The 15,532-nt window shown below is 37.3% G+C and overlaps 1 pseudogene; it reads left to right on the top strand.

The window, feature by feature from the left end:
• Window positions 1-1,953: 1,953 nt before the first annotated feature.
• Window positions 1,954-4,401, top strand: LOC110759841 (receptor-like protein 3 pseudogene; annotated as a pseudogene).
• Window positions 4,402-15,532: the final 11,131 nt, after the last annotated feature.

The raw sequence follows: 15,532 nt of genomic DNA, 5'->3' as shown, positions 1-15,532 counted from the left end.
TTAGTATAGTCATGTACTTGATTGGAAAATCTCATTTATGTAGCTTATCACATAATCTAAGGCAACTAAGGCAACTAAGTCAAGAAGAAACTAGGAGCCCTTATGTCCTAAAACAACTAGAAATAGAAAACAAAATGTTCATAAATTATGAACAATAAGGATTGCAATGCTTTCTAAAAATTCACATTTTGTCCTCAACCACTATCATTTGAATCATCAAGTTTATTATTTTCCTATGCTGATGCAAACTAACAAGGCTAATCTCAAATTTCCTTGAAGAAAAAATGAAAAAAACAACAGGGCCGATAAATTAAGTTTTCCAGAAGAATTTTTTATAGCATACAATTGTCAATTAACAGTTTATATGTTCACTAAAAACAAATAAAATTGACACGAACAAAATTCATCATGCCCAAGAACAAATCAAACTAAATATCTCTCAATTGGGTTAGCATTAGATGAAATGGAAGCCCGTTAAGAAAGGTACAGCCTAATTGAGTGAGGTTTTGCCTATGAACTGTAGCTTTCTGCAGATTGGTTTTGGGGAAGTGGCCAGAGAAGAGCTGGCGATACTGAAGAAGATGAGAAGAAGCATCTGCAATGAAGAGAGAAGAGTTGGAGGACCTCGCTTGGGATTGGCTGCCGACAGTCGGCGATGAAGTCTTGGCAGTGTATTGGGTTTTCTTGTGGAAGACCTCCAGCGCATGAGTCTGGATCTCTTTTCCTTTCTCTCAGTCACATACGACTCATGTGATGTTCAATAAGAAATGGTTGAACAAGTTATCAGTTCATTCAATCTCAATTCTTGATTTTTAAGATGCAATTTTAGCCCTTGGATTAGTGGCTGCACCTGCACCACCAATATACCACAGAATTTTCGCCATTGTTGTACTGAAAATCAACAATGAAATGTTGAGAATATAGGACGTGACTTGTGACTTGTGAATATAGGACGTCACGCCAATGAAATGTTGAGATCGGGCTTGACTAGCAATGTAATGTTCCAAATTTCCAAGAAAAATTATCAACACAACAAAACTATGAGTTCTTTGAATTAAGTAGCAAAGTCCTCTCTGATGGCCCCCACTTAAGACCCAATGAGGTCTTCTTTTTGAATATGAATAATATGCTTCATGCGATTGTTGTTTGCCGACTTCTCAATTTTCAGTGGTCTCACAGTGGGCTCCCTATTTGCTTCATGCGGTTGTCTGTTTGGCAACTTAGAGCATCCATAATGGGCTCCTTAAACCATCTTTTAAGACAAATTTTAGGGAGGAATCCCTATCAACCTCTCCTAAAATATGGAGACCTCTAAGAGCTCCTAAATCTGAGAAGAGAGAAAGGACTCCTAGTGGTTCCCTATAATTTAATGCTATTTTATTTTATGATTATTTTAAACTTTTAATTAATGTTAACTATTTTTATATTATTTTTTTTAATAGAGATGGACCAATTAAAAAAGAGTTATAGCATTTGTGACTCCCTAAACTAGAGAGCATGATTGGAGTTTAAGTTTTATAGAGAGCTTTTAAAATAGCTTTTATATGTTTTTAGCTAAATTTTAACTAAAATAAAGAGCATGATTGTGGATGCTCTTACATAGCATATTCAAGCATCATTGCTCTTATATATATTAGATGATAATACTTACCAGGTTTGCCAACGGTATTTGATTTATTCACTGATCTGAAACGTTGCACTTGTTTTCTTATTGATTCCAGGGGCGGCGGCAAACTTCCTTACTCTAACAAGTAACCTAGTAAACTTCCTTACTCTAACAAGTAAGCTATGTAAGCTAGTAAACTTCCTTACTCTAACAAGTAAGCTAGTAAACTTCCTTACTCTAACAAGTAAGCTAGTAAACTTCCTTATGATAAAGGCTTCCAAAGGATATATATATATATATATATATATACACAAACCTGTGAGCAACTACACACATACACAAAGCAACGTTGCTATAGTGCAGCCTTTATAACTTAATGGCTCATGGCTTCCTTCTCTTCCTCTTATTCTCTTACATTATATCTATAAATATTCATGCCTGCAACCAAATTGAACGTTGCTCCCTCCTGTCCTTTGCCTCCACTCTCTCTTCTCCTCCTTTAAATTGGACATCCCTTCATTGCTGTCACTGGAAGGGCATCACTTGTGATCAAGATGGTTGGGTCACCCATTTGCTCTTATCTTCCAAAGGGCTCAAAGGAGGTATCTCTCCCTCCTCACTTAGAAATCTCACACATCTCACCCACTTGAACCTTTCCCACAACTCACTATATGGTTCACTTGAGACTCAATTCTTGTTGTCTTTGAATCGTCTTGAGATCCTTGATTTGAGCTATAACCATCTTTCTGGGGAGCTACCACTTTCTCTACCATCTAGCAAAATTCAGATAGTTGATTTGTCGAGCAATCACTTCTTTGGTGCAATTCCATCTTCATTATTCCAACAAGCAAGCAACTTGACTAGTTTCAATGTCAGCAACAATACCTTCACAGGGTATGTCCCATCCTCTATTTGTCTCCATTATTCTCCCTTTGTTAGGCTATTGGACTTTTCTTCCAATCAATTTCGTGGCAACCTTGCTCTTGGGCTAGGGGAGTGTTCTGAACTACAGGTTTTTCGTGCTGGTCACAATAACCTTTCAGGGTTACTTCCAGAAGATATCTATAATGCTACCAAACTTGAAGAAATTGCATTACCTATCAATTCACTACATGGAGCCATTAGTGATAAAATTGTCAACCTCACCAACCTTAAAATCCTTGACCTCAACCTTAATCAATTGAGCGGCGAGCTTCCTCTAAATTTGGGGAAGCTCTCTAAGTTGAAGATTTTGATTGTTGATCTCAACAATTTAGAAGGTACTATTCCCACATCTTTGATGAATTGCACAAACCTTGTAGAACTAGGTTTGGGATTTAACAACTTTGAAGGAGATATCTCCATGCTTAATTTCTCCAGATTTAGTACACTTACAAAACTTGACCTAAGGTCCAATAACTTTACTGGTATGTTTCCAGTAAGTCTTTACTCATGTAGGTACCTAAAAGCTATTGCATTGACTGGAAATCATCTAGAGGGACAAATACAAACTGAGATTCTTTCATTGAAATCCTTGTCCTTCCTCACCCTTGGTTACAACCGATTCACCAACCTCACAGGCACAATGAAGATATTGATGAGTTGCAAAAGTCTTCACACACTCTCGCTTATTGGTTCCTTTGTAGGTGAGGGACTGCCATTTGATGATGGCCTGGTTGATTTTGACGGATTCCAAAATCTTCGGCTATTGAATATGGCTGGTTCTAACCTCACTGGTGAAATACCTGTGTGGTTATCAAAGCTCAAGAATCTAGAGATCTTGGTTCTGGCTTATAATCAAATCACCGGGCCAATTCCAAGTTGGTTGGGGAATCTTCGTAGACTGTTTTTTATCGACTTGTCATATAACCGAATTTCAGGTGAATTTCCAAAGCAACTTTGTAGACTACCAAGGCTTGTGTATGAACCTATTGCATCTCAAGTAGACCAATATGAATTTGAATTGCCTGTCTACCACAACATAACTGTAAATCAAACTTTTCTACAGTATAAATTGTCTTTTCTTCCAGAAACGATAGACTTATCTAACAATAACATTGTTGGTGATATACCTACTGAGATCGGACAATTGCACCTTCTCCGCCAATTGGCTCTTTCCTCCAACAACTTCTCCGGCGTCATTCCAGACCAAATATCTAACCTAAAAAATTTAGAGGTTTTAGATCTCTCCATGAATCATTTGTCCGGAAGAATTCCATTGTCATTGGCGAGCCTTAATTTCTTGAAACAATTTAGTGTCTCATACAATAATCTTGGAGGACCAATTCCAACAGGCACTCAGATCCAAACCTTCAACACTTCTGCCTTTGAGGGGAATCTAAAACTTTGTGGTGCCCCACTTCCAAATAAGTGCAGATCAAATAAGGGCATTGATGAAGATGACACAAACAACAAAGACTTGGACAATGAGCCTCATCAACTTCCATGGTTTTATATTTTCACTGCGTTGGGGTTCATAGTGGGATTTTGGGGAGTATGTGGTTCTTTAGTTGTTAACACGACATGGAGATACATATATTTTCGATTCATCGACAATATACAAGATAGGTTGTATGTAATGGTACCAATGCACATCAACACGATGACAGGAAGGCTTAGAGGCTAGACATAAATTATTGTAGTTTTTATTTTACATTTTTTGTTTGCTTTTCTTTTTTCTTTCTTTTCTTTTGTGTTCCCAATGTAATAAGGCACAGTTTGTTCTTATAGTTATGTCTTCTTTGGCTTAGAGGCTAGACATATATTATTGTAGTTTTTATTTTACATTTTTTGTTTGCTTTTCTTTTGTGTTCCCAATGTAATAACGCACAGTTTGTTCTTATAGTTATGTCTTCTTTTTCGGATACGATTTCCTCACGCTGGCTTTTGCAAGCAACAAAAACGACAGGTTGTGGCTCTGAAACATCATTAATAACAAATCAACTGAATACAAAAATGGGTATAAAAAAATATTAATGCAACACAGGTCAGTCCGCAGGCTTATGAAAGCAAAGTAAGCAACAAATACAAACTCCCGCTACATATTGTTCTTTATACTGGCAAAACCGACACATTTGGCTATCCAAGTCAGTCCAAATATATTTTTATGGATGCAAAGAATTGAGTGAAACGAACTTAATTTGACAGGAGGACAATACAATAATATTCTTTGAAATTAAACTTTCGGCAAGGTTCCATCCGAATGCTATTTGAGATATCAAATCTTAGTGATTCTAATGTGAAAGTGATTTCATATCCTATTTTATTGGTACAACTGCAAGGCTATGGCTATATGAAAGAAAGTTAATGCTCCCTCAGAACAGGTGTGCAAAGGGAGTATGCAAATAAGACTTGTAGACAACCGAAGACTAACCAAACACACTAAGTAGAACAAGAACTCTCAAGAAAATCTAGAAGCTAATGTTTCCGAGGAACTAGTTTCCAGAGGGTAGATTGTTCCAGTTGTGTTTCCTTACGTAACAGTTTGTTAAAAGTAATGCATATTAGTTGTATCTTTTCCTACAGGTTTCTTATGAAGAGTTGTATCTCTTGACTATATGAGAAGTTGTATCTTTTAGATATCAAAAGTTGTATCTGTATCTCTTGGAATTAATTCAAGAGTTGGGTCTTATCATGTAAAGATGTAAATGTAATTATAAATAGCCAATGTTATAGGCTGCTGTTGTATCGAAGAAGTTAATAAAAATCTGTTTGAATAATTCTCTGTTTTACAAACACTCTCTACCTTACTTTATATTTTCATCTTATTCTTCAGTTTTGTGATCATTCCCCCAACAAATTTGGTACCAGAGCAGTTATTGATCTTATTGCTACCGCTGTGATTAGCAATGGCATCAAGTTCAAATTCCTCTACCATTGGGAATATCCAGAATCTAATGCCTATTTTTTATGGTGAGAATTATGAGTATTGGAGTGTTCAAATGAAGACTCTGTTTTTCTCCCAGGATCTTTGGGATATTGTAGAAGATGGGTATGAGGAGCAAGAAACTTCAAAAGCAGGAAAGGAAACACAAGAAAAGCAGCAGATTTACAAGGAAAACAAGAAAAAAGATGCCAAGGCGTTGTTCCTAATTCAACAAGGAGTAAGCAAAAATCTTTTTCCAAGATTACTTTCAGCAACAACATCAAAGAAGGCTTGGGAAATTCTCAAAATTGAGTTCAAAGGTTCAGAAAAAGTGATCTCCATCAAACTGCAATCCTTATGGCGGGAATTTGATAACTTACTTATGAAAACAATGAATCCATTCAAGCATTCTTCACAAAGGTTTCTGGGATTGTGAACCAAATCAGATGTTATGGGGACACAATTCCAGACAAGAAAATCGTAGAGAAAACTTTACGAAGTCTACCGCCAAAATATGATCATGTCGCTGCTGCAATAGAAGAATCAAAAGATTTATCTACACTTTCTTTACATGAATTAATTGGTTCATTGGAAGCACATGAAAAAAGAATCAACAGATCCACAGAACAATCGGTGGAGCAAGCTTTCCAGTCCAAGGTGAATTCAAAGGAGAAAGAAGACAAACAAAAGGGAGGACAATTTCAGAAATCTCAAAATGAGAGAAACAAAAATTTTGGGCGTAGAAACTCCAACAAAGGAGGCAACAATTTCAATAATCAACAAGGAAGCAGCAGTTCCAATAATCAAAATGGAAGATCATCCCTTCAATGCTATGTTTGCAACAAATTTGGGCATAAAAGTGCAGATTGCCGATACAAATGTACCCGGTGCAAGATACCCAATCATTCACAAAGAGACTGCAGATATCAGAAAAACAATGAAGCAAATTTTACGGAGAACAATGACTCTCAAGAGCAATTATTTTATACATGTTTTAGTTCTCATCAAGATTCACAAGATGTTTGGTACGTGGACAGCGGATGCAGTAATCATATGACAGGAAATAAGCAATGCTTTGTCAAGTTAGAAGAAAAAGTGAACTCACAAGTCAAGCTTGGTGATGGAAAACTACACAACATGGAAGGCAAGGGTATCATTTCTGTGCAAACAAAAGGAGGTACTTCAAAACTTATCTATGACGTGCTGTTTGTTCCTAATTTGGCTCAAAATTTACTAAGTGTGGGACAACTTTTGCAAAGGGGATTCTTGGTGAAATTTGAAGATGATTATTGTGTTATTTCTGATAAAAAGAATAATACTCTGGTGGCAAAGATAAAAATGACAACAAACAAAGTCTTTCCGCTGTTGATGACATCAAAGGAAAACTTTGCTTTGGAAGCGGAGAAAGTTGATGGATCGTTGTTATGGCATCTAAGATATGGGCATTTAAATCAAAGAAGCTTGCAGCAGTTACACCAGAAAAATATGGTGGTTGGACTTCCGTCTATTCACTCTGAAAAGGAAATATGTGAAGGCTGTATTTTTGGAAAATTCCATCGGTTACCATTCTCACAATCTTCTTGGAGAGCAAATGCCCCTCTTGAATTGGTACATGCAGATATTTGCAGACCAACTCGTACACCATCCTTCAATAACAAAAGGTACTTCATTCTATTCGTAGATGATTTCTCCAGGATGATGTGGGTATATTTCTTAGAACATAAGTCAGAAGCATTTTCTGTTTTCAAGCAATTCAAAGCTTTTGGAGAAAATCAGAGTGGTCACAATTTGAAGGTGTTAAGAACAGATCGTGGTGGAGAGTTTACATCAAATGAATTTTTTGAATATTGCAAAAGCAATGGTATTAAAAGAGAGTTGACAGCAAGGTACACCCCACAGCAAAATGGAGTTGCAGAACGAAGAAATCGAACCATTGTCGAGATGGGAAGAAGCATGTTGAAGGCAAAGGGTCTGCCAAATGCATTTTGGGCTGAAGCAATTCATACAGCAGTGTTTATTCTTAATCGGTCTCCAACCAAGGTAGTTAAAGATAAGACTCCTTTTGAAGCATGGCATCATTTTAAACCAAATGTGGATTTCTTCAAGATCTTTGGCAGCATTGCATATGCACATATCCCTTCTCAAAAGAGAGAAAAATTTGATGAGAAAGGTGAGAAATACATTTTTGTGGGATATAGTGATCAGTCCAAAGCATACAGATTAATTGATCCAAGAACCAATAGTTTGGTAATTTCTAGAGATGTTATTTTTTATGAACTCAAAGCTTGGAAATGGGAGAATGATGATATTGAAGTGCCAAGATTTTTTGAGGAACCAGATTCATCACATTTAGAAGAATCTCTGATGCCCCAAAGTCCAATTCCAAGTGCAAGAACATCTGATACTAGTTCACCAGATTCAACTCCTAAACTAAACGCAAGAACGCGTTCATTGGCAGACATATATGAGTGTTGTGATCTTGCCTTGAGTGCTTTGGAGCCTCAAAAATTTGAGGAAGCAGTGAAAGAAAAAAATTGGCAAGACGCAATGGAAGAAGAAATAAGAGTTATCAAGAAAAATAGAACATGGGAACTTGTTGATCGACCCAAATCAAAAGATATCATTGGACTTAAATGGGTCTACAAGACTAAGTTTAATGAAGATGGCTCAATCCAAAAGCATAAGGCTCGCTTAGTTGCAAAAGGATATTCTCAACAACCAGGAATTGATTTTAATGAGACGTTTGCTCCGGTAGTTTGAATGGAGACTATAAGAACTGTTTTGGCTTTGGCTGCACAACTGAAGACAAAGGTTTATCAATTGGATGTCAAATCTGCGTTTTTAAATGGAGAACTTGAAGAAGAGGTTTATGTGGAGCAACCTCAAGGTTATGTTGAGAAAGGGAGGGAAGATAAAGTTTATCGCCTCCGTAAAGCTTTATATGGCTTAAAGCAAGCGCCAAGGGCCTGGAACAACAAAATTGATCACTATTTTCAGCAAAATGGATTTACAAGAAGCTTAAGTGAGCCATCACTTTATCTCAAGAAAGAAGGTACACATGATTTTCTGATTTTGTGCCTCTATGTTGATGATTTGATTTATACAAGCACAAATCCAAGGTTGGCAGAAGTTTTCAAGAAGAACATGATGAAGGAATATGAGATGACAGATTTGGGCACTATGAGATATTTTCTTGGTATACAGGTTCAACAATCAGATGATGGGATATTTATTTCTCAGGAGAAATATGCTGAAAATCTGTTGAAAAAATTCAATATGTTGAAGAGCAAACCAATGGATACTCCAATGGCAATTAATTTGAAGCTTACAAGTAACGATGGAGCACCTAAGTTTGATGCATCCATATATAGAAGTGTGGTTGGTTCATTAATTTATCTTACAAATACAAGGCCAGATATTGTTCATGCCGTAGGTGTGGTATCTAGATTCATGAGTGATCCAAGTAATCACCATTTTGCTGCAGTAAAAAGAATACTCAGATACATACAAGGAACCAAGGGATATGGTATTAGATATACACAAGAGAAGGAAGCACTGTTAGTTGGCTACACAGACAGTGACTGGGTAGGTGCAATTGATGATAGAAAGAGCACCTCTGGACATGTGTTTTTCTTAGGAAACAAAGCTTTATCATGGTCATCAAAGAAGCAAAGTACTGTGGCACTATCATCAGCAGAAGCCGAATACATTTCAACCACAAGTACAGCATGTGAAGCAGTTTGGTTACGAAGAATTCTGGCAGATCTTCATCAAGTTCAAAAATCACCAACTAATATTTATTGTGATAACATGTCCACAATTGCAATGACAAAGAATCCCGTTTTTCATAGCAGGTCAAAACACATTGAGCTTCGTCATCATTTTATCAGAAAATTGGTTGAAGACAAAGAGATCGAATTAAAGTTTTGTGGCACTGATGAACAGATTGCAGATGTTTTCACCAAAGGACTTCCTAGAGAGAAGTTTTATTTCTTCCGAGATAAATTAAGTGTGCAGGACAAATGCATTAAGGGGAGTGTTAAAAGTAATGCATATTAGTTGTATCTTTTCCTACAGGTTTCTTATGAAGAGTTGTATCTCTTGACTATATGAGAAGTTGTATCTTTTAGATATCAAAAGTTGTATCTGTATCTCTTGGAATTAATTCAAGAGTTGTGTCTTATCATGTAAAGATGTAAATGTAATTATAAATAGTCAATGTTATAGGCTGCTGTTGTATCGAAGAAGTTAATAAAAATCTGTTTGAATAATTCTCTGTTTTACAAACACTCTCTACCTTACTTTATATTTTCATCTTATTCTTCAGTTTTGTGATCATTCCCCCAACAGTTCTCATATATAATGTGTCTTCTTTTTCTTTCATACTATATATTCCTCAAGGTTTTTTATGAGGGTTGAGCCATGCAAAATGAATAGGACATCAATTAATGTTGAGATTAGGCATGGATATTGTCAATCTGACGCATAATGCGACAAGCCATTTGCGACAGTTGGAAGAAGAAAAGGACGTAAAAATCTTTCTAACTTTTTCAACGCGGTTCCTTTTGCTAGCAGCAGGGGCAAAGTGCTTCTATTGATTGCAAGCTTTGAAACAAGGAGGTCCTCTCACCGTGGAGGCCCCCTCTTTAGACCTAATAATGTCGTTTACAATTTGGCTACATTAAAGGGGTTTTGGAGAATTTGTATTCTATGGTTATGGTTGTTTGACAATTTCTGAGTCTTAAAAGTGATGTTTTGCCGCTTTAATGATGCATTGTTTTCAAGCTAAAAGAAAGAGAGTCTGCAACCACGCATTGACAATTTCTGGGTAGGCCCTGCGAGGACGTTCCAGCACGCAACAGCAAGACATTCCAGCACATAACAGCAAGCCCGGGCAAGGTGTGGAGCCCACCAACCCTGGAAAGCCCACGGGGAGAAATGGCCCGAGCTGCTGCCTTCGGGCAGCTTACGTAATCGCTGATGCCACATTGGCCTCAAGGCAATAATTAAAATTTTTTTTTTCTACTGTTGGCTCGTGAATTACGTTAAAAAAATTGAAAAACTTGCATTGACGCCAGTGGCTCTAAGCCGCGTGGCGACTCCTGGAGGGTTCGATCTAGAGTTTGTGCTTCAATCCAATGGCCAAAAAATTGAAAAAAAGATTGAAAAAATTTGTAAAAAATACCAAAAAATTCTTAATTTTTTTATTCTATAAATACCAACCAATATTATTCACTTTCCACACCAAATCTTCGTACTAATTCTTCTCCTTCCAATAGTATTCACTTTCCACACCAAATTTTCTACTACTCAATTTCATTTGTGTAAAAATACAAATGTCCTCTTCCATCGAAGCCAGAGGGTCGTGGACAAACATTCAAAGCGGTCAAAATCGTGGCGACGAGATCAAAAATTTCTAATTGTTGTTTTATTCAATTAATGTCTTTTTTTTTTTTGTTATTTTCTTTCATTTCCAATTTAATTTTTTTAATAGATTATTCAAGGCAAAACAAAAAAGAGGAATTCGATAAAAACATAAAAACAAAAAAGAGGAAAATGATTACACATGGCTCCTCAAGTGAACAATGCCCGCAGTCGGTTCCTGTGGTGCGTTCCGTGTTGGAAATAATGGCCTCTTATTGGGTTGAGGCCCTGCACACTGTTATCTATCTAATTAATCATCTCCCATCCAAAATTTTGCATTATACTTCTCCCTATCACTTTCTATTTAATAAAGATCCTAAATATCACATTATGAAAACTTTTGGTTGTGCATGCTTTCCCTATCTTCGTCCTTATAATTCCACTAAGCTTCAGTTTCACTCCGCCAAATGTGTTTTCTTAGACTATTCACTTAATCAAAAAGGTTATCGGTGCTTACATTTATCAACACAAAGAGTCTTTCTTTCTCAACATGTTGTCTTTTATGAAAACAATTTTCCCTTCCGTGAGACTGTTTCACTATAGGCTTTAAATCGGTTCTCCCAACCTTCAGTCCACGTTCCACCTCTTCTTGTTACTGTCCTACTTTCTGCCCGACCCATGCCTGCCCCTGCCTCACCAAATCCGCCATGTCCTAGCTCAGCTCCATCTCGGCCCACCACCACCACTCTCACATATCTTCGAGATCTCCAGATTTAGTACACTTTTTCTCCTCCAACTGATCCCTCGGTTCCTCATTCCATGGTTACTCGTGCTAAAGATGGTATTCATAAACCTAACCCTCGTTATGCTCATCATGCTTTATTTGCGGATTCTACTAATGCTCTTATTGAGCCTACTTCTTTCAGTCAATCTAATACACAGATTGAATGGCGGCGTGCTATGGCGGATGAGTTCAATGCCTTGCAATGTGCTGGCACGTGGGTGTTGGTGCCACCCACTTCTCACATGAAGATTTTGCCAAATAAATGGGTTTTTCATATTAAACACAATTCTGATGGGTCGATTCAACATTACAAAGCTCATCTGGTGGCTAATGGGTTTCATCAGCAAGAGGGCATGGACTATGGTGAAACTTTTAGCCCTGTTGTAAATCACTCTACCATTCGCCTTATCTTGGCACTCTCTGTCCAATTTAATTGGGTTGTGATTCAGTTGGATGTTCAGAATGCCTTTCTTTATGAGTATCTCTCCGAAGATGTGTTTATGAAGCAGCCCACTAGTTTTGTGGACCCCCAGTCTCCTCGTCATGTCTGCCAATTAAAACATTCTCTTTATGGGCTCAAGCAAGCTCCCTACGCCTAGTTTCACTGTTTTTGTACTCACTTCGAGCATTTGGGCTTTACCACTTCTGCTGTGGACTCCTCCTTATTTATTTTTATTGATGACCAAGTTCATCTTTATTTATTAATCTATGTTGACGATATTCTTATTACAGGCAATGACCCTGGCCATATTACTCGCCTCATTACGAACTTAGGTCACTTATTCTCCATGAAGGACTTGGGCCCTGTTCATTATTTTTCGAGAATGGAGGTAGCTCACACCCCTGCCGGCTTATCTCTCATCCAAACTAAGTATATCCTTGTTTTGCTCCGTCGCACCAATATTCTTGAGTCCAAGCCCATGTCTTCCCTAGCTATAAGTTGTCGTCATCTCAATTTGCATGAAGGAGAACCTCTGGCTGATTACATCGAATTTCGTAGCATCATTGGTGCCCTCTAATATCTCACTCTCACCCGTCCTGACATTGCTTTTGCAGTCAACCAAGTCTGCCAGTTCATGCACAAGCCCACTTCGACTCATTAGTTAGCCGTGAAGCGTATTTTGCATTATCACCAAGGCACCTCTACTCATGGCCTATTCTATAGGTCGAGTGTCCTCACTATTACTGCATACTCCGACGCTAGGGATGCTGATGACCACCGCTCCACTGGTGGTTATTGTCTCTATCTTGGTTCTAGCTTAGTCTCTTGGAGTTCTAAGAAACAATGAGGGGTTTCTCGCTCGCTCTAGTACTCCAAGAGACAAAGAAAAAAAAAACCACCAATGGAACATTCATGCCGCTAATGTTCCACTGGCGGTTTTTTTCTACAATTTCTATGGGGTTGAGTTTTCTACTATTTCAGGCCTCTGTGGAATGAATGTGAAACTCCCTATTGAATATGTGGGCTCCACATATGTGTCACATCAGTAAACTAACAGATTTTTTAACTGAAGCTCACGATAGGGACTACTTGTGAACATGCATGTTAATATTAAGGCCATGAATGAGAGAAAACAAAAACAAAAACAAAATGGATGAAACCTAATAGTTTTATGAACCTCAAGGACATTTTGTTATAAAAAGCCAATTTCAATATGTTATGTAAGTGAATGGAAACTACGAATTTACTTCTTGTTGAACATTTATTTATTTTTTGAATTTACTACCGAAAATGTATTGTTTTGCCCCTATGTCGGATCTCCTTTGCTTTTCATCTAGCAAGGTATTTATAAGGTGATCATCAGCCCATAGGCTAGCCATTAAATGACTAGAAGTCAACTTCGTTAAAAAATCTTTCCTTCTGAGGCCCCAAAAATCCGTGGGGTGGGATTGATGGAGATTTTCATATTGCAAATATGATGATTTGATTCTCTTCTCCTTAAGAATATTTCGTATTGAGCTCAATATCTTTGATTGCTTTCTTATATGATTTTCACTATGTGCAAATAAACCTCCAGAAGTTTTGAACCCAACTTCAAAAGTCTTAGATGTTGTGACTTCAAAAGCCTCAGATGTTTTAATTTCGAACGTTTCATATGAACCTACTTTGGAAGTTTCAGATGCTCCGACTTGAAAAAGTTTCAATTGTTTCGACTGTTAGATATATGCCCTAGAAGCCAATATAAAATAGATAATTCTAAGGAAATAATATATAATAATCAAAGGGGCAAGAACATTGCTTTAGATACATAACGTACACAAAGTAACAAGTCCATGGATTAAGATATAAATGAAAAGTGGTCTAAAGAAGTTAGATGCATGAGACCTTTCCATACATATAAATATCGTATCCTAAAATGTTCCTAGTCATAGGAGCACCAATTGGACAATGGTGACTCGCAAAGACTGGAACACATTATGTCTGCTCAATTGGGAGGATGACTAGTCTCAAGTCATTTGTGTAGAGACACTAAGATAGATGTGTGGGTGCTCTATAGAAGATGGAGTCCACTGAACGCGATCAACTCTAGAATTCTTGTATGGAAGTCTTACTCACAAGTGTCAAACAAAGAATTCTAAGTTGTGATAATGCAAATTAATCCTTAGACCTGAGACATCACAGTTGTCTTGTGTATATGTTGTTTCTCTTTGAGAGCACTATACGGTCGTATCAAAATGATGTGACTTCAAGGTGTTCCTCAGGATTCTCAATGTGTACGCAGAGACAGGTGAATGTACAACAAGGAATCTCTGCTCTTAGTAAGAAGAGATAATACTCTAAAGATATGATTCGTGAATCTCTGGCCAAAGTATTGGATGGAAATTGAAACAAGAACGTTTGCAATTTCATCAAATTGAATCATATAATCTAGAGATGTCATTTAGGGATTTTGACACAAGTTTACCATATCCCAAGAATATGACATAGAGTATTGAATTAGAGAATGATCGAATTGCAATGTAATCACAAATTGACTAGGTTCTCTAAATGAATTCTTTTTAGCTGGGGTAGCCATGAGATACTGCTAGGTGTCACTCATGGCTTGTGGAAGCCCTGTAAGGACTAATTATAATTAGCCTTCGCCAATAGGGAGAATTGTATGGAGGGATACAATTCACACTTGATTCAGAGTGAATCATTCATACCCACTGCCTCGCTAATTAGAACCTATAAGATTGCACACCGAATGAATGATTTTGTGACTTGGTCAAAGTCAATGTGAAAGCCAAAGGAAAAAGTCAAAAGTCAAAGGTCAAAGATCAAATGGTTGACCCAACACTTGACACGGTCAACTAAGGATGACCGGGACCAACACTCGTTAGACAAGTGAGTGATTGAATTAGTCAAGTTACTAGAGTAATTAAATTGATTAGATTAATTTAATTATTCAATTTAAGTTATGAAACTTTAATTAAAGGTCCCATAGGACTTGGAAATTCAAAATGGATTTGACCATATGGACTTATGCACATATGTGACACATTATAGGATTAATGTGTTGGACCAAGATAGCAAAAGATGACACACAAAAGAGAGGGAGGGTAGGTTTAGGGGCAATTTTGTCGCTCTTGTAACATTTTTGATCCTATAAGTGTGTAGCTATGGAATCCTATCATCCTAGGGTTTTCAAGTTGGTGAAGTTGGAAGAGAGAAAACATCAAGCTCTCTCTCCCTAACCCCTTCAATCTATCACATCAAGTTAGATTTCTTTGTTGTCTACCACTCTTCACTTGTTGTCTGCTCAGTCTCTCATCCCATTCATGTTAGATTTCTTTATACACAATCTAGATCTTTCACACAAAACTGTAATACGTATAAAGACATGAAGACATACCTGGAGCCATCTTCCTTGAGTACACAGCCTCTGAACTCATCACTCCGTAGCAGCAGAAATCCTAGCAAGAACAGGAACATCTCAAAGACTTCTGCTCT

The sequence above is a fragment of the Prunus avium genome, chromosome 2 (assembly GCF_965620075.1).
Source record: "Prunus avium chromosome 2, drPruAviu1.hap1.1, whole genome shotgun sequence".
NCBI lineage: Eukaryota > Viridiplantae > Streptophyta > Magnoliopsida > Rosales > Rosaceae > Prunus > Prunus avium.
Note: the sequence above shows the minus strand (reverse complement) of the source record. Positions and strands in the feature narration are given on the sequence as shown.